The sequence below is a fragment of the Calliphora vicina genome, chromosome 3 (assembly GCF_958450345.1).
Source record: "Calliphora vicina chromosome 3, idCalVici1.1, whole genome shotgun sequence".
NCBI classification, from domain to species: Eukaryota; Metazoa; Arthropoda; class Insecta; order Diptera; family Calliphoridae; genus Calliphora; species Calliphora vicina.
Genome location: NC_088782.1, coordinates 6,570,750 through 6,589,634, shown reverse-complemented (window position 1 = coordinate 6,589,634; position 18,885 = coordinate 6,570,750). Strand labels below are relative to the sequence as shown.

The 18,885-nt window shown below is 28.8% G+C and overlaps 1 protein-coding gene across 2 annotated transcripts in view; it reads right to left on the bottom strand.

Annotated features, from left to right (window-relative positions):
• Positions 1-18,381, bottom strand: part of Blimp-1 — a 31,635-nt gene extending 13,254 nt beyond the window's left edge. Inside the window, exon 1 of one of the 2 annotated variants that reach the window (XM_065503462.1) lies at positions 17,773-18,381. The gene's annotated coding sequence lies outside the window, so the exon portion shown is untranslated. The remainder of the gene's footprint in view (positions 1-17,772) is intronic. The other variant, XM_065503463.1, reaches the window with a different exon arrangement.
• Positions 18,382-18,885: the final 504 nt, after the last annotated feature.

Genomic DNA, 18,885 nt, shown 5'->3' with positions numbered 1-18,885 from the left:
ATTTTAAGCTTTTAAATGTGATTCAACTGAAAATTGTACATTGAACAATTTAGAAGTTATAAGCTTTTCATTATATCTGTTAATTTTCATGTGAATTTCCCCGTTTAGAAAAATGTTCAGGATGAAATATTTCAGCAAGCGAAGCAGAGCTTTTTAAAGACACCATTTTAAGCTTTTAAATGTGAATCAACTGAAAATTTCAAGTTATAGGCAGTTATGGGACCCTAATGATTTCAAGACTGATTTTCTTGATAATAAAAATTTCATTAAATCTATTCGTTTTCATGTGGATTTCCCCCAGCTAACGATTCGCATTAAATTGTAAAGACATTTAAATGAAGGACATTTGCTGAAACTAAGTGACTGTGTGTGTGTGTGTGTGTGTATATGAATGAGTGTTTGCTTTAAATTTATATTTATTTTATTATTATATTTCTAGCGATAAGAATTGCGAAATGTGTGTGAGCGTACAATTGCACATAAACAGACATTCAACTTGAAAATGTACGCTCACCTTTTCAGGAAGACAATTTTTGTATTATAAAGAAGTACAAAATAAAATAAGATTAAATAATAATTAAAAAAAAAGAAAATTTATAAATGATGAAAGGCAAAATAGCTTAACTGCGTAAATCAAAAAATTTTCAATTCAACAAAGTTGTTTTATTTTTAAACAAATTGTAAACAATTTGTAGTTGTTTGTGTTATTGAAAAATAGTTGGTTTTGTTTTTCTTGCTTTTAGTTTTGCATTTTAGTTTTAGGAATAATGTAATTTCACTCAAGTCAAGTCAAGTCTTTCAATTGCAATTGCCATTTAATTAATTATGTATTTATTTCATTTGTTAGTTATTTGAACCCACTGTAACTACAGACAGACAAACATATGTACTGGCTATATATACATACACTGGTGTGCATACATTTACGAGTATGTATACAATTTTATTTTTATTTATTTTTATATTTTTGCATTTGCTTCAAGGTCATGATGCGCTTTGCTTTTATTGTTCCTCATACAGTTTTGTTAGTACAACTAGTTGTTGTTGTTGCTGTAGTATTATTTATTTTATTATTGTTGCTGTTTTTTTTCTAAATTTGTTTATCAGAGTCAGGTTTTTTATTATTATTTACACTCAATGTTACAACTAGTACATGCCTGCATTAGTGCTGGTACTAAATAACTGGCTAACGACGGCGACGTCGATGAAAATGCTGATGATGATGATGTGTGTTAATTTTTCCTGGTTCTCAAGTGACTGTCTATCAAAGCAACAACTAACACATAGCAAAATATCTAAATTTTATTTTTATTTTTTGCAAATAAAAATATTCATACGCACTGTGGTCTGTTTTAACAAAATATAAGGAAATACATTATTAAAATTTGGAACAATTATTTAGTACAGTTTCATTTGAAAATTTTAGATATTTTTTTGTTTTGTGTAAAAAAGACGTACATATATTTATAATTTATGGTTATTTTGTTTTGTTTTCAATTTGTTTTGGTCTAGCTAACGCTACACACTACGAGTCAGCTGCTTAAGTTTTCAATATAATTTGTAACATTTAAAAAATTAAAAAGAAATAAGGTCTAAATTTTAAATATTTATATAGTTTTTAAATAATAAATTAACCCAATGACCTTAAAGTTCAGTTACTGAGATCTCTTATTTAAAGCCTTTAAGTTAAGAATAATTAAGTTCAAATAGAAATTTGTATGTCTTTTAGTTTTGTTATTCACGTTAAAAGTTTTTAAATTAAATACCTCAAAACTAACCTTTGACCCAAAGCATGCAAAACTACTATGCTTAACAATTTAAAGCCAATATTTTTAGCATTTAAATGAAAACAAAGTGAAAAGCGAAATAAGCAAATTTTGAAATTTAAGGCCTATTATGTTCGTTAATTTCCATTATAAACTTTTACTTGTTTTCGTTTAAAGGAAAATGCGTGCCAAGTGCAAGTGCAAAACCACATTTAGCAACAATAACAACAATCGCAAGTGTGCATGAATGTTGCATTTTGATGCATATAAATACAAAACAATAATAATAAAACGCTTTCAGACTCATTTGTGGCTAATTATAAATAAAATTTTACTCTCTCATACATTCATATACATACATATGTATGTACAATACAAAATCAAAAGACCAGCGAACAGGCGTCTTCGGTTAGGGGCGAAGCTGGGCCACATATTGATCAGTCACAACCCGAAAAAAATAAACGCCAAATAACCGACAAAACTAAACAGCATACATAAGTAAAAATAAAATTGAAATTTGCGTTGATATGAGTGTATGTTTTTAGTTGCTGCGAAGATTTTAATACATTTTCCGCCCTCTTTTCTGATACATGTTAGGCGAGTTAGGTACTCGTACTCGTCCAATTGTGTAAATAATTTTCAAATACTACTTACATAGCATTTTGTATGCAATATAAATGTATGTTTGTAAGTATATATGAGTTTGTGTCTAAGTATACAACTATAAAAATGTTGATGCAATCGAAACCAGGAAGTACATCAAATAAAAACAAGAAATAATTGCAAAAAAAAAAAAAAACTTAAAAAAAATAATGTTAAATATACATAATTTTATTGTTAAGGGTTTAGTTTTCGTTGTTGATTGTTGAAATTCTTTAGATTTTTTAGATAAAAATAATAAAAAAAAATTGTTTATTTTATTACACAAAATAATTTTTTTTTAAATAATTAATAATATTGTAATTGTATGCTTGAATGATTTCGTTCCAAATGTTTAAACTTTGTTCTTATTTAAAAGTAAAACGTCAGATTTTGTGTTTAACTGTTATTAGGCAACTTTTTTATTTTGTATGCTTAGAATATTTCCTTTTGAATATTTCAGATTTTATCCCTTAAACCTGTAAAGGAGTTTTTTTTTGTTATTTTGTATGCTTAGATTATTTCGTTGCGTACATATTAGTTGTATAAGATTCTGTTCCAATTTATGGTCAACAATGTTCTGTTTTGTCTTTAAAAAATTATAAAACAAGTTTTTTATTTTGTATACTTAGATTATTTCGTTCCAGAAACATTATTTTTTAAACTTTCTGCCTATTTCTAGACTACGATGTCCTGTTTCTCTATATTAGTAATTTCTATCTATTAGTAATTCAAACTTTATTCCTATTTATAAACAATAAACATTTTAACTTTGTATGCTTAGTTTATTTCGTTGTGAATGTATTATTTGTAGTTATTTTAAATATGTCCCCTTTTATGTATTTAAAAAAGTCGAGTTTTGCCTTTTAAACTGTGATACAACTATTTTATATTTTGTATGCTTAGAATATTTCGTTTCTATATACAGTAGCCCAATAAAGTCTACATACAGGAATTCAAATTAAATTTCTTTCGTTGAAAGCTGTATTTGTAAGTTAAAAGTAGTGAAATATATTTGTTAAAACAATAAATTCACACTAAAAAAAATTAAAACAACATCACTTATGTTGGGTTTAGCAACATTTCCTATCACTTCCAAAATTTCACCGTTATTAAATTTTTTGATTCTGAGTCAAATAACGAAATTTTTTTTTGGTTTTTTTGGCTTTAATGTTCAAAATAGTATGGAACTAATAGTCCCGCCCACCCAAAAGTAGGCGTGACCGAGAATAAATTTTTCGTTATTTTGCTCAGAATCAATAACTCTAATAACGGTGAACTTTTGGGCGTTATTTGAATTTTTTTTGCTAAAATCGACATAAGACATTTATTATTATATATCTCATAAAAAAAACTGCTTTAAATTAAAGTAACATAATAACTTTTCCTGTATGTAGACTTTCTTGGGCTACTGTATTAGTAATTTAAAGTTTATTCCTATTTAAGAACAATATTCTCCCTAAAAACCTTGTGATACAACTTTTTTAACTTTGTATGCTTAGGTTATTTCGCTGTGATTGTATTATTGTTCCTATTTATGTTAAAAAACCTTTTAAACCATATAAATCAACTATTTTATATTATGTATGATTGGGCTAATTCGTTCCTAATACATCAGTTGTTTTTACTTTATTCCTATTTATGGCTAACAATGCCATTTTTCTTTTCCTTAAACATTGTAATATACATTTTTATTTAGTATGCTTAGATTATTTCGTCTACTGTTTTGCCCTTTAAACATTATAATATTCATTTTTATTTAGTGAATAATAAGCTATTTAAATTTCGATCTGTTCGTTTTGTTTTGTCATTTAAACCTAATGATTTAACATTTTAATTTTGTATGCTTAAGTTATTTCCTTCCAAATATGTCAGTTATTATAAATTTTGTTCCTATTTATGAACAACAATGACCCATTTTGTTCATTAAACGTTGTAATATAAATTTCTAATTTGTTATTATTTCTCTTGTTCCTTTTTAAATGTTATTCTCCAACTATTTTGCTTTTGTATGCTTAGGTTATTTCGTTCCAAATATATCAGTTATTATAAATTTGTTTCTTTTTTTGTTTCATTTTGTTTCTTAAATGTTGTAATATAAATTTCTAATTTGTATGTTTAGATTATTTCGTTCCAAATAAATTAAATATTCAAATATTGTTCTTATTTATGGCCATTAATGTTCTGTTGTTCCCTTTAAACTTTATTATGCAACTATTTTGAGTTTGTATACTGATATATTTCGTTCCAAATATATCAGTTATTATAAATTTGTTCCTATTTATAAACAACAATTATCCATTTTGTTCCATACATATTAAAATAGCCATTTTTATTTTGTATGCTTAGATTATTTCGTTGCTATTAATTTCGTTATTCAATCTTTCTTCCTTTTTTTGTTATTTTTAGGTCATTTTAATCCGAAAGTATGGGTTATTTTAACTTTGTTCCTATTTATGGACAATAATGTCCATTTTTATCCTTATAATACAACAATTTTATCTTGTATGCTTAGATAAATTCGTTTCGAATCTATTAGTTATTTAAATATTTCGCTTTAACTGTCACTTTTGAGCATTTCTTTGTAAATCATTAACATTTTAAGTCTGCCAAAGACCACAGCTGTATTGAAATAAGAATATCTACAATATTTTTCTGAAATATCTTACTACTACTACTACTTCAACCCCTTGCCCCAAACTGCATTTAGTTTCCCTAAAAAAAAGAAACAAAACTCATAGATGTAAGTACATAAGTAAGTATATTTTCTAATGTTATCTTTTACTTTATATTTACACTCACTATTTGTGTAACTCAGTCACTTACTCACTCGCCAGCTCGCTTACTCACTAATGCATATTTATTTTTCTATATGTACAAACAACCTATACAATCTTAAAAAAAAACACGGCCAACCAACTGAATGACTGACTGACTGACGTTATGCATTTATCTCAACCGCAGTAAGTCTATGCAAACAATCAGAAAAAAGCTTTAAAAAAAATAACACAATTGATAACAAGCTTTCAAGGCCAACAATTCTAATGCACTCTGTTGTGTTGATGAGTATAAATTGCCAGGCGACAATACCTACTACAGAAACTAAAAAAATTATTGTAATAATAGAGAAAAAAAAGTAAAAATTGTGAAAATAACTAACTGATAAAATATACAATAACCACCATTATAAATATTAATAATTTTATAGTTTTTGTTGGAGCGCCCTTTCACTTCTAAATAAACTTTCAATTGTTTTTGTTTCTGCCCTTAAAAACCTGTTTTTACCCCTTTCCCTACAAAGTCCTGCCTTTTTAGTTTTAATTAATTTTGCATTTTTGCTTTATTCCTCCCTCCAGTGCATTTTTGTTTTTCATTTGAATTTGATAATGATTGTGATCAGTTGTGTCAGTTGTTTTTGTTTTCATTTCTTTTGAAATGAAATATTGTGTAGTTGGTGTTGTTGTTGTTGTGTGTTTGTTTTTAATTGACCTTGAATGCAGTTTGTTTTTGTCGTTGCATTTTATTTTGTTTCCTTCTCTGTGTTATTTAACACTTTTGCCATGAATGTTCAGTGTTGGTTCGTTCGTTCGTTGGTAATCTTTATTATTTTGTTTGGTTGTTGTTGTTGCTGTTACTGTTGTTGTTGTCATTTTAAATTGCTGCTACTGGCTTTACTGTGGCGACTCAGTCAGTCAGTTAGTTAGAGGTATCATTGCACTTTAACCTTGAAACGTTGCAATTGTAAACTTTAGTTTGCGCATGTGTTAAGAGAGTGAGTCTGAGCATTTTAGCTTTTACTTGCTTGTAATCTACGAGAATACTAGTGCAAGTCAGCCAGTGTCAGTGTTGCTGTAAAGAGCACATGATTTCTGGCTGGTAAACAAAGTAAGAGAAACACATCTATTTAATTATAAATGAAAAGACGAGTACAGAAAATCATAGAAAGTTGGGGGGTGGTGGGGCTGGTGCAGGTTTTGGTGAGGTTTTTGTTGCAGTGATGTATGATGATGACGATGATGGTTTTGTGTCGTTTATTCTCACATGTTTGTTGTTATTGTCACTTTCGATTGTGTGTTTTGTTCAAGTAGACGTTATATTTATGCGATTTACTTATACACATGCAAAATTCATACAAACACACACCCACATTTACATTACCTTTACAAGACATTTGCACAAATTCAGTTAAAGTTGAGAAAATCCTTGATGTATTGCGTATGCATAATCTCTAGGGCTGAACCTTGTCAAATGCACAAATAATCAAGACAAATCCTAGCTATTGTTTTTAGAAAAAACTAAATTTTCAAAATGATTTACTGTTTTACCCCAAATTTTCTATAGAAAAAACTGTTATACATAAAATTGTCTAAACAAAAATGCTGTTATACTTTAAATTTACTATAGAAAAAAACTATTATACACCAAATTTTCTATGGCAAAAAACTGTTATACACAAAGTTTTCCCCTTGAAACTGTTATACACAAAATTTATATGTAAAAAATACTGTTATACTCAAATTTACCTTTAGAAAAATCTGTTATACTTTAAGTTTACTATAGAAAAAACTATTATACATCAAATTTTCTATAGGAAAAAACTGTTATACACAAAGTTTTCCTTTTGAATCTGTTATAAACAAAATGTTGCATAACAAAAACTGGTTTACACAAAATTTTCTGTAGGAAAAAACTGTTATACACATAGTTTTCAATTTAAAACTGTTATACACAAAATGTTTCATGGAAAAAACTGTTATAAACCAAATTTGATATAAAAAACACTATAGAATTTACTATAGAAAAAACTGTTATACACAAAATTTTCTATAGGAAAAAACTGTTGTACACAAATTTTTAAATTTAAAACTGTAATACACAAAATGTTTCATAGATTAAACTGTTATAAACCTTATTTTATGTAAAAAAAATACTGTTTAAGGTTATACAAAAATATTTCTATAGAAAAATCGGTTATATACTAATGAAATCAGCTTCTTTGTAATGAGTATTTCTTTCTATGACACTTTTTTTTCAATAGGGCCAAATTAAAAGAAATTGAATGACATTAACGAACTGCATAGGAGTGTGTAAATTTGAGAAATTTGGGAAATAATATCAAAAATATTGCGATAGTATAATTTTTTTCATCACTGCTTAAAATCTATCCAACATTGTATAACAATAATTTGTAGAAATCTGATATTGCGTTCCTAAGTTATGCTACTTTCATAATAACTATTTTCTGTTGAAAACTCCGAAAGGACCTAACTTGAGAGCATGAACCATAAACGATAAATATATAATTTAAACTGCATATGATAGGTCACTACAAGCAATATTTACGTGCTAAATTTCACTATAATCATTTGAGGGAAAATCTGGAAAATTGGTTGTAAAACGGAAGGTATATTTCGAAAAACAAAAAATGTCTTTTTTCTGCCCCTTGCTTGAGAAATTTATTTTTTTGGTACTACAATAAATGTTTGTACATAAACTCAGTACCAAATTAAAGCTATGTAAATATCTGTCCAATTATGTATAAAAATTTGAGGAAATACTTCAATATTTTGTGAGTTAAAAAAAAATTAAAATTGCATAATATTACAATATTTTTCTTTATTTATTGAGCAAGTCCATATTTATAGTGATAAATCTAATAAAGATCTATAATTTGCTACCACAATATTTACATATTAGCTTATTACTGAGAACAGGGCAGAAAAAGTGCAAAATTTTTTGCCCCAAAAAAATTGCAAATTATCTTAAACAAATCGAAAAATCTTGCTGACTTTTATTTGACAAAAATTCCATAAAAACTATAATTAATTTGACGTAGGTCCAATTAAATAATTAATTTGCTTAGAAATAATTGAAAAAAACTAAAAATACTTTCCATTCAACAACAAAGGGCTGTAATTTTTTTTATCAGTTACATTGATAACCAAGAAAAAAAGCAAACAATAATAAAAAACTCATGTTTATTTAATGAAAAAAAAAATTTATTATCAAAAACTATAAAAACAATATTTTTATAAAATGCGCAGTGAAAGTGTTTATTTGTTTAAAAGATTAGAAATATTTTGCGCAAAATAAAATAAATTCAATACATTTGATAATATTCTATTATTACAATAGTTTAAAGAAAAATTATACGTTTTAAATGAAACTTTAAGGATCCTACAACAATAATTTGTATTACAACAAAACGTCTGAGATTTGTACGAGTCAAAGTTGAATGAACTTTAATGGCGTGTGGTGTTTGAAACCAACAGCAGCAGTAGCAGCAGCAACAAAAGAAGAACAAGAAGACAGGGAAACAACCTCTGTCTGTTGGACTAACTGTCTGACAGTCAGTCAGTCAGTTCTTTTGTACATATAAGAAGCCATGCTTTATTTCTGTGGTGTTGTTTTAATTTTTGTTGCTGTAATTAATCAAACTGCTCTTAGACAGCCAAAGTTCTGCCATTTCTTTTTTTTCGTGTTTTTTTTTGTTCCTTTTGCAATTTTTTGTCTAGTCGCACCCATTTGAATGTCAACAGCATGTGAAAATGATTGTAGTTGTTTTTGTAGTCATATTGAATACTTGACAGCATTTGCTGACGCTTATCCTTTTCGCTTTTAATGCATAAATCCTTAACTTTATGCATGTGTAGTATGTGTAAACGTTTGTCGGTCGGTCGGTTCGTTTAGTCGAGTCGAGGCTTGGTCGTTGACCTCGCTAAAGTTGACGCCGGTCGTCGCCTTTTAGTCTCGTGGGTATACACACCCAAATGAAAAGCGAAACATTATGTACAAAAACAACAACAACAATAATAATACAAAAACAACAACAAAAAAACTTGCACTCGTCTCCACGTCTAGTCGCGAATAGTACAACGAGAAAAAAAAGAACTTCAAACGGGCGTTGACTTTAATTCTTTCCTTTTTATTTTATTTTATTGCAGTTGTAGTTGCTGTTGTTCTTGTTTTATATGTTTAGCCTCGGACAAGGTCCGCAATTGCAAAAGTACAAGAACACCAAGTCTGTAAGCCTTCCCTGTTTCATATCATTTCAATTTACTCGAGGAGTTCAGCTTAATCAAAAAACAAAAACAAAAAAAGGAAAAACAACGAGAACACTTAATATTTATGTTGTTGCTGCTGTTTTAATGGTGTAAAGTTCAGTGAACTTTTAGGCGTCGTAGTACGTCTACTGATTGTCTGCAAAAATTGAGCAAAATTTCACTTTTAATTTTCCCATCATTCAAAACAAGTGTTTATGAACGACCACCAGCAGCCGCAGCAGCAGCAGCCCCACCATCATTCAACCCTGCAACAAAATGCAAATGTTTTGTTGTTGTTGTTGTTGCTGTTGAATTGTTGTCGAAGGTTCACGAGCACGATGGGGACATGCGCTGTTGGAATCCTCTTCTAAATAAATTTTGCAGACTTGTAGAGGACAACATGGAAATTGTTGTATTGTTGTATGTTGTTTGATGTTTGTTTTTGGTTTCTGTCTGCGCTGGTGTTGCTTTGCTTTGCTGCTGGTACTGGTGCTAGTGTTGTTGTTATTGTTATTATTGCTGCTATTTGTTGTGGCTTTGGAAAAACGGTCATTGAACCTGACAATGGCGTCAACGTTCAAAAGGATAATGCAACATCAACAATAACAATACACGAGTATGAAACACTGCTGCTGCCCAGACCTGCACAATAATGTTTGCATTGAATTGCTTTGCTTTTCTTTTCAAAAGAAAGTTGGCTGAATGGATGACGTCGTTTTTCTTTTGTTGTTGTTGCTGTTGCAAATCAATATGTATGGCTATCATTCATGGAAATTATACGTTTTTATAACTAAAATTTCATTTAATAATTGATTTTAGTTTTATTTTATTTTTATCAACATTTACCTTTTAACTAATCCTTAATTATGATTCTTGGAATATTTAGTTATTTTATTTATTGTATTAGAAGTTAAACTTATTTTTATTTAAACTTAATTTTAAATTTTACATTTATCAGTCTTTTATTCTCACTTAGCCATAGAAAAAGGGGACTTATTTATACGAGTATTAATTGTTTTCAAAGACCTTTTGTTCACATTTTAAATTGATTTTAAACGCGATTTAAATATATTAACCAATGCAAACATATCGCGAAAGTATAATGGATACCGGCGTAACAATTTACTGAATCCTCCTGAACACATTGCGGTGGCACAATATTTTTTCCGTTTGTTAAACACGTTTAGTTTTTTTTTTTCTTAAATTTTCTTCTATTTAAAGTCTAGTTTTTGTAATAAATTTTTAAGTTTTTAGATGGAACACCTTTTTTTGTTGTTTTAGTTTTATTTTGAGACTGCATGTGTGTGTGTTGAAGTGAGTGTGTGTGAGAAGTTGTTGTTTGGTTGTATGTATGTTGTCTTAAATCTATTTGAAAAATACAAAATCAGTCTTTATTTTGTTTATATTCGTTTTAGACATGACCTGCCCTACACGTCAGCAGCCCGGGATAGGACTAAATGTTCTTGTTAGAACAGTTAACGTTTATGCCGTTATGCAGGCGAAGGAATCTATCTGCCTGTCTGCCAACTTGCCTGCAACACAACACAAAACAATAACATCGTGTATAATCGTTGTTAAGCAACGATGACAGACGAACGAAGCATGATGGTGGTGTAAGTGTTAGTGTGTGTCTATGTGTATGTGTATGTGTGTGTGTGTGAGTGGTTTTGCTGTTCAAGTTTTCAACACCATAAGAACAGACAGGACTTTATTGTTGTTGCTGTTGTTGTTTTTGAACATTATTAAAGTATAGGCATAGAATTGAATTGTTGTTGGATGACTCCTTCGGTCTGGTCTGGTTTGATTTGGTCTGGCATGGTGTGTGGTATGCTTTGGTTAATGTAATGCTAGGAACATGTTCCTGCTCAAAAGGATGAGTTTTGTATTGTTCTTCCTTTTCGTTAAGGTTGATAACCTCTGTTGGGGCAAATAATTTTTGTGAAAGTACATCTAGAACTTTAATTACGGTTGAGTATGTGTCTTACTGCATACAATTTATTAACAATTTGCTATAATATGGCAAAATTTCTGCAGTTTGAAGAAGTAGTTGTTTGACATAGGACTTTTTAAAAGAAATCTGTTTTTGTTTAGAAAAAAATTTTGGTTTATTATTGTGAAAATTAAGTTTTGTGAAAAACTTTGGAAGAAAATATTTTTGCAAAAAAGCTTTTTTTACCGCAAATTGAAATCATATTTTTCAAGAAAATGCTAACAAAATGTTGGTGGTTATCTTTGATCTCCTGTACATCATTTTATATTAAAACAGAATATAACAGAAATGTAAAAAATCAGTGACAAATATTGGTAGACATAGAAAATAACCTGTGAATCCCAAATCTTAAATTGATATTTACTTAATTTTTTCTGCAAAGCATCGCAAATTTCATCTAATTTTCGATGCTTTGCAGATCGATTCGGATTCGGTTTTCAAAACGACAAAAAAGATACAATTGACTTATTAAATCCAATGGAATTTTTTGTTTAATCGATAAAGAATTTAACTTACAATTTCATGAGACCAATGTAATTTTTCTGTCGTTTTCAAAACCAATTCCGACAATGATTGGATTCTTTTGTGGAGTGGGGTGGTTAGTTTGGTAAAACCGATTCCGACAATGATTGGATTCTTTTGTGGAGTGGAGTGGTTAGTTTGGTAACCACCGTGGCGGTTGGCATTAAAAATAATTATGATAAAAATTGATATTGAATATTTTTGACTAAATTTTCTAACCAAACAAACGAATTAGCAAAGTAATACTGAATTCGATGAACAATAAACAAATTGTGCTTTTTTTATTGAGTGCGTGAAAGTCTCTTAAAAAAACTTCGGTTCTAATTGAGCACCCTGAAGGCAAAGTTTGGCAAAAAAAGCATCAACGATGACTTCAAAAAAAAAATTGTTTAGCAAAATGCCAATAGATGCTAATAAACTATGTTTTAAAGCCTATAGTAAAGGTGGTTAGTAAAGTGACCACTAAACTGCAAAGAGTAAAATGAAAAAGACACCAACTAAAAATAACATAATCGTACTACATATTTGAAAATTGTCTAAATCATGCTTTAGCTAAAAATAATTTAAATATTGACTTTTACATTAAACCCGTAGTCATTTGTAAAAATTCCATTTGAATCATCATAGTTCTCAACAATTCTCTGCCTAGCATTATTATGTAGTAAACACAAAACCGTTATAATCATTTTATATTATTTCAATGCATGAATGTGAACGTTGGTTGTGCTCATTACATATGCAACTCACTAACGAAAACATAAAAAACCCCCCCATTACCTCCCGCCTGCCCCACAACAAACACAAAACCCATTTGTATTTCAAGCCAAATACACCTACAATAAGTGTATAAATGTATGTGAAAGGAAGTGTAGTAAAATATTGAAAAGGCACGACATTTACAAAAAAAAAAAGAGAGAAGCTTTATTTCATTAATAAGAGTTCATGTTCATGGCAAATTCTGCCTTGACATTCACTTCACTTCCATTCACACATGTTTTATGTTATATGCCTTGGCTAGCAATGATGAATTCATGGTCACCCTGTGTGTAGTAGCATTCATTATTACTCTCTTAAATTGTACTCTTAGTTTCTTTGTTATACAAAATAAAACTCTCTTTGTTTACATGTTTTGTATCGCGCTTGAGTAGGTCGGTCATTGAACTAATGAAACAACAACATAAAGACTTGTTTTCCTCCACACAACCACCACGTTCGTACGCTACGCTACTATCGAACAGGGATTACATGCAACATATTCAACCATAACATTTCATACCACCACCACCACCAATCAACCTACCAACCAACCAAACCTGCATTCATCACAGCAGAGTTTTTTTTATTTTTATACCTGTTGTTTTTGTTTATTTCTGGTGTTTTTGTTGTTGTTATTGTGAGGAGGCTTGACTTTTTTCAACACTCACTGGAATGAGTACGTACGTGTGTTGAGTGTTGCGTGTGTGTGTTAACTTAAAAAAAGAGCAGTTTATTAAATCAGAGCATAAATTTAAACCTCTGTTAAGTTCAAGCTTACATTTCAAAGCTTCAATGCCAGTTTACTGTTAAATTGTAAACTAGCGACATTGACCATTATGATTCTCTCTCTCGCTCTTTAACATAATCATCGTCATTTATATGCATTATTAATGCCATTATCACTCTGGTCACTTGTGCCTTTATGTTTTTATTGTTTTTTTCTTTGGTTTAGCTTCTTTTGAAATGGGGTAACGAAGCGAAGAATTTTATTTTAACATTGCGGAAATGCACTTGTTTTTTTGTTTGTTTGTTTGAATTGTGTGTGTTTTTGATGACTGCCTGAAATGTTTATAAATATTCATGCAGTCTGTTTTGCCTTGGTGGTGGTTGCTGTTTGCAAGTGTGGGTTTAAAATATTATTAAATAAGAGTTGCCCTATTCAATGTCATTATGATATTGGGTGACATAATTGGTTTTATTTAATTTTATTTCTTTCTTTCTTTGCTTTCATTCTGTTTTTATATCTCGTTTTAAGATGAATGTATGAATTAATTCAGACATTCATTCAATGCCGAGTTCTTATTATCTTTATTATCATGATCATATTAATAAAGAAAACAAAATAAAGGTGTTGAAAAAGTAGCAATATTATGTTTATAGTTTATTTGAAATAAGAGGTCATTGAACGTTATTTTGTGCACGTTGCTTTGCTTGGGGAGAGTGTGTGAGAGAGTGTGGTGTGAAAATGAGTTTTGCTTGATCGGTAGGTAACTTGATATGTAGTTTGATGACAAACAAAAGAATTGCTTTGGGACTGAGAATATGTACTCAGCTAACAAAAACATAGCGGTATTTAGTTTTGTTTAGAGCATAATTTAAAGTAAAAAAAGATCAGTTTTGTTGTCCAAGTCTTTTGTTTAAGCAAGATCCAATACTCCAACAATTACAAATGATTCATTCTTTTTGTTCAAATATAAGAAACATTTAAATAACCACCAAATAAATTAAATGTTTCATTCTTTATTTGGTATTACGTATTTATTTTTTATTTGAATTTGAAACTAAAACTTAAAGAAATATAGCCATTGCTAAGTCATTGACCTCTCCAGTATAATACACATGTTCAGTTGAAAAAAAGGGGGAAAGAATAAGAGTAAGAGTGATTGGTTTTTTATAGCCAAACTAAAGGAAAATATACAGGTATCAAGGCTGCTTTCTATGCATGTATGCAAGCATTTACAAGTGTGTGTGTTTTGATACACATGATCATAATGAAGATGTTTCAAGATCTTTACAAAAACAAGGAATATTTTATTTTAAGAGAGAGAATAATAATAAAAAAAACTAAATCAAGTTGAGGCCCTTTTCACGCCTGGTGATTCTTTTCTGTTCTAACAAAATCTACAAATAACCAACATGATAATGAAGTTGTTTGGAGCTGACACAGGAGCTGAACTGGTTTCATTTCTTACAGCCAACTATCTCAACATCACTACTTTATTTTTTTTTTGTAAACGTAAATGTAAACTGATTTTCCCTGGCTGTAGAAGTTAGTCAAACACACGTGTTGTAAAGTAAGATTCAGCTGCAGTTTAAGCTCTGCTGATGTCACTTTTAATGCAGCTTAAGGTTTATTGGCTTTTCCTATATGTTCAGTTCATAGTTTTCTTGTTTGTTTGAGGAAGGAAGAGTTCTTTAACATCTCTTTAGAAAAATCTTGGCTCAAATGTGTTTTTCAAATGAAAATGAAACCAAAGAAGAACAAAGATTCTAAAGCTTAAACACTGTACCTGATGGTGGTTGCCTTTAACAAGAAGTCATCATCCTCATCATCATGGTTTTTGTTAAGTTGATAATGATGGAGATCATTAACTTTTTTTGTTGTTGTTGTTTTTAATGATGTTTATTATGGGTTAAAGAACTTTTCTTGGTGTGGTAGATAAATACTAGATAGTTGGTTCGTTTTGCTTTCCACCATTTGAGTTGGTTGGCTGGGTTTTTCTATATTTTCTTACTTTTAGAGGTTAATGTACTTGAGAGGAAAAGTGAATGAACGAACTTTTCTTAGATTGTGTCTAATAAATTGAAAGTTAAAGACCTTGCCGTTTAGGAAGGAAATCGTGTTTGAGAGAAATGAAAGAAAAACAGGATTTGAATATCATGAGGAGCGCGCGCTTAAATCATTGCTAGTACTTTTTTTTAATATAGTGTTTAGAATGATCCAAAAAGAGATAATTAAGTTAGTTAGCCTCAATTGATGTGTAGTTTTTCGGGTTTTTATTTTGTTTCTTATACATATTTGTTACAAAATTACTTTATTTTTTATTTAATTACAATAGAAAAATTAGCAAAATTTTGAATTTTTTGTAACAAAATCAGAAAAACTTGGGTTTGGTTGGAATTATTTGGAAATTTATTTACCAGCTTTTATGCCAATTTCAAAGAGCTTTCATATGATACTCAATCATTTTATTGTTCCTTTGGAACAAATGTGAAATCATGTTTAAAAACTAAAATGCAATAAAAACTGGGGTTTGTATATATATCAGCTAAACCAGTGAACCTATAGAGAAACAATGCATAAGACAATTATAGAGGAGGACCTAAGCTTTTAGAAAATGCAACTACTTCCCATATTCATCCAATATAGCATGATCTACAAAGAGACAAATTAGACCACCACCATCTTTCAGTATGTTAGTGTAAATCTGTTTTCCACAGCCTCTACGGAACCTAAGGATCCAAATGTAGTATCAATATATTAAATATATTTATAAGTATTTTGGTATTGAAAATCAGCAAAATCGCACTATAAATGGCTGTTATATAAGCAACCAATCAGAACTACCTCAATGGTATTGCAATTTATTTGACTATAACTGTAAATAGGCAATATGTATATCAAATTATAGGTAATTCAAAATGGTTAAAATAGTTTTTGAACCCGAATTTTTCTCATAAAAATAATTTTTTTTTTTCAAAATTTAGTTTTTTGCAATTTTGAAAACTGAAATGAAATAGAATTATGTAAGCAATGAATTGCTTTAAAACAACACTTCCCGCCTGCTCAAAAACTGATGTTAAGAATAGATTTTGTAAAAAAATAACAAAAATGTATTGATAGATTATGTTTAAACTTTAGCAATATGCTCTTTAACAAACTCTTTTTAAACAGAAAAAATATTTCTAAAATCTGCTTATATTGAAGTATATTGTAATCTTGTTATTATCTATAACTGTTACAAAAATATTGTTATTGAAGTTAAAGTAAAATTTTAAAAATATTTTGTTAATAAAAGCCTCCATAAATTGGTTACTATATTTAAATATTAATATGATTTATATATGGTTAAAAACTAGACACAATTTCCTTTCTAATGATATATAACATGTCTTCTGAAATAACTGCAGTTTAACTTAAAAGCAGCCAATTTTAATGCCATGTAATTGTTAACAAATATCAAAAATTTAACTTAAATTTGTTTAACAACAATACCAATATGATTTTTTTTTAAAAAAGCTGCCTTTAATAAAATTGTTCTATAATTTGTAACTCTTAAAAAAGCTCTTTTTTACTTTTAAAATCTTCCAAAAAGTTGTTACTCGCTTCATTAAAATGAGCTGCTAAGGGTGCGAAATATTTAAAAAAGAGTTTTATTTATTGTATAAAAATTGTTTATATTTTTTTGTATTTGTTGTTGTTATTTTAAAAACCGACATGATAACAAAAAAGTCATTTAAAGTCAAAGTCAAGGTTTTCAAAAGTTGTTTTAGCTTTACGTTTTAATACAATAAAAAACGTAATTTGCACAAAATACAACAGCGAAAAAAAAACAGAACCTGTTTTCTAAGCAGTTTTTCTAATTTAGTATACAATTTAACAAAAAAAAAAATTAAATACAAAAAAAATTATAAACAAATAATAAACAAGCAAATAATGATGATTAAGATGATGTTGGTGATGATGATGATGTTAGTGGTGGTGTAACCCCTGATCTTGTGTTGTATAAATATTCTATATAAAAATTTCTAGTCATCTATCATTAATTTCAATAATAAAAAAAAAGAGAAAGAAATATTTAAGAATTTATAGGAATAAATTTGTTAAACAAAAAACTAATTAATCATTTTTAAAGCTTATGTAATAACCAGAAATATTTAAATTCGGGGAGTCGACTTTTTAACCCTAAGTTTTACAGGCCTTTGTGGGCAAGTTTGTTGGTAAAGTCTTTTGTTTTTATGCTTCTTTAGCAACATGTTAAAGTATGTTTTTCAAGTCTTTTGTTTTGTCTCTACTAAAAGCTAAATGCTAAATGTTAGAGTGTTAATTACTTACCATTGTTATTAGTGTTGCTTTTAATCCATAATTGTAATCCATTTAATCCATTAATTGTTTGGTTTTGGGCTTGTTTGTTTGTTGTAATCCAATATTATTCTGGCTGATTTATATTTTTAGAGATATTTATTTTTAATAAATATTTTATAACACTTAAATGCAAAACACTTTTCTTTTTTTTTATTAATTATATTAATTAATTTTATTTAAATTAATTTTTTTTACTTCTTTACATAAATATTTCTTTTTTATAATTATAATTTCTTAATAATTAAAATACAGTCTTTTTTTCTTATAAATGTCTTTCTTTTCAAATATATTTTTCTTTTATGTTCTATTTTCTTTTCTATGATTTTTTCAAACATTAAACATCACACATTTTATATCATTATTAAGTCTTAGTTAGAGCTTAGTACTTGGGTATGTAAACTTTCTTTCTGTGGTTGTTTTTTATTTTTTGATCGTGTGTGTTTGAATTTTTGTTTTAGAATTTTTATTTACGCTACCGTGTCTCGATCGCGTTGTTGCTTACGGAAAACTGATTCACGGATGAGTCGTATCGCAACTTCAATGTCGAGCCGTGTGAGACTTCTGAAAGTGGCAGCAGCAGCAGCACAGTAACAGCAAAAACTCAACAGCTCAAATATTACTAATATAATATGGTTAGACTTTTTCTTACCTACACGCAATACGAACATACACACATACTCTCAAACAGTCATTCAGAAAAACACAAATGTTCCTCTTCTTCTGCCTTTTCTTCTTCGTTTTCATTGCTGCTAAATTGCTGTTGTACGGGGAGAAAGAGTCATTGAGGCCTCAGGTGTTCTAAACAAAAACAACACACACAAAATGAAAAAAAAAAAATACAAAACTCACTTAATGTTCTGCGCTCACCTTTACTGCTTTTCTCTGCTCACTTGTTAGTACGTTGTTGTTATAACAGTGTGTTGGTGTTAAAGTTCTTGTCTTAGAATCCATAGAGAGAGAAACTGAGAGCGAGAGTTTTGTTTATCATGAAAATACCTTTATTTTTCTAATGCTAAATTATTGTATTTCAGTATTGTAATTTGAAAATTAAACTTCTTTCTTGTAATTCTAACAAAAAAAGAT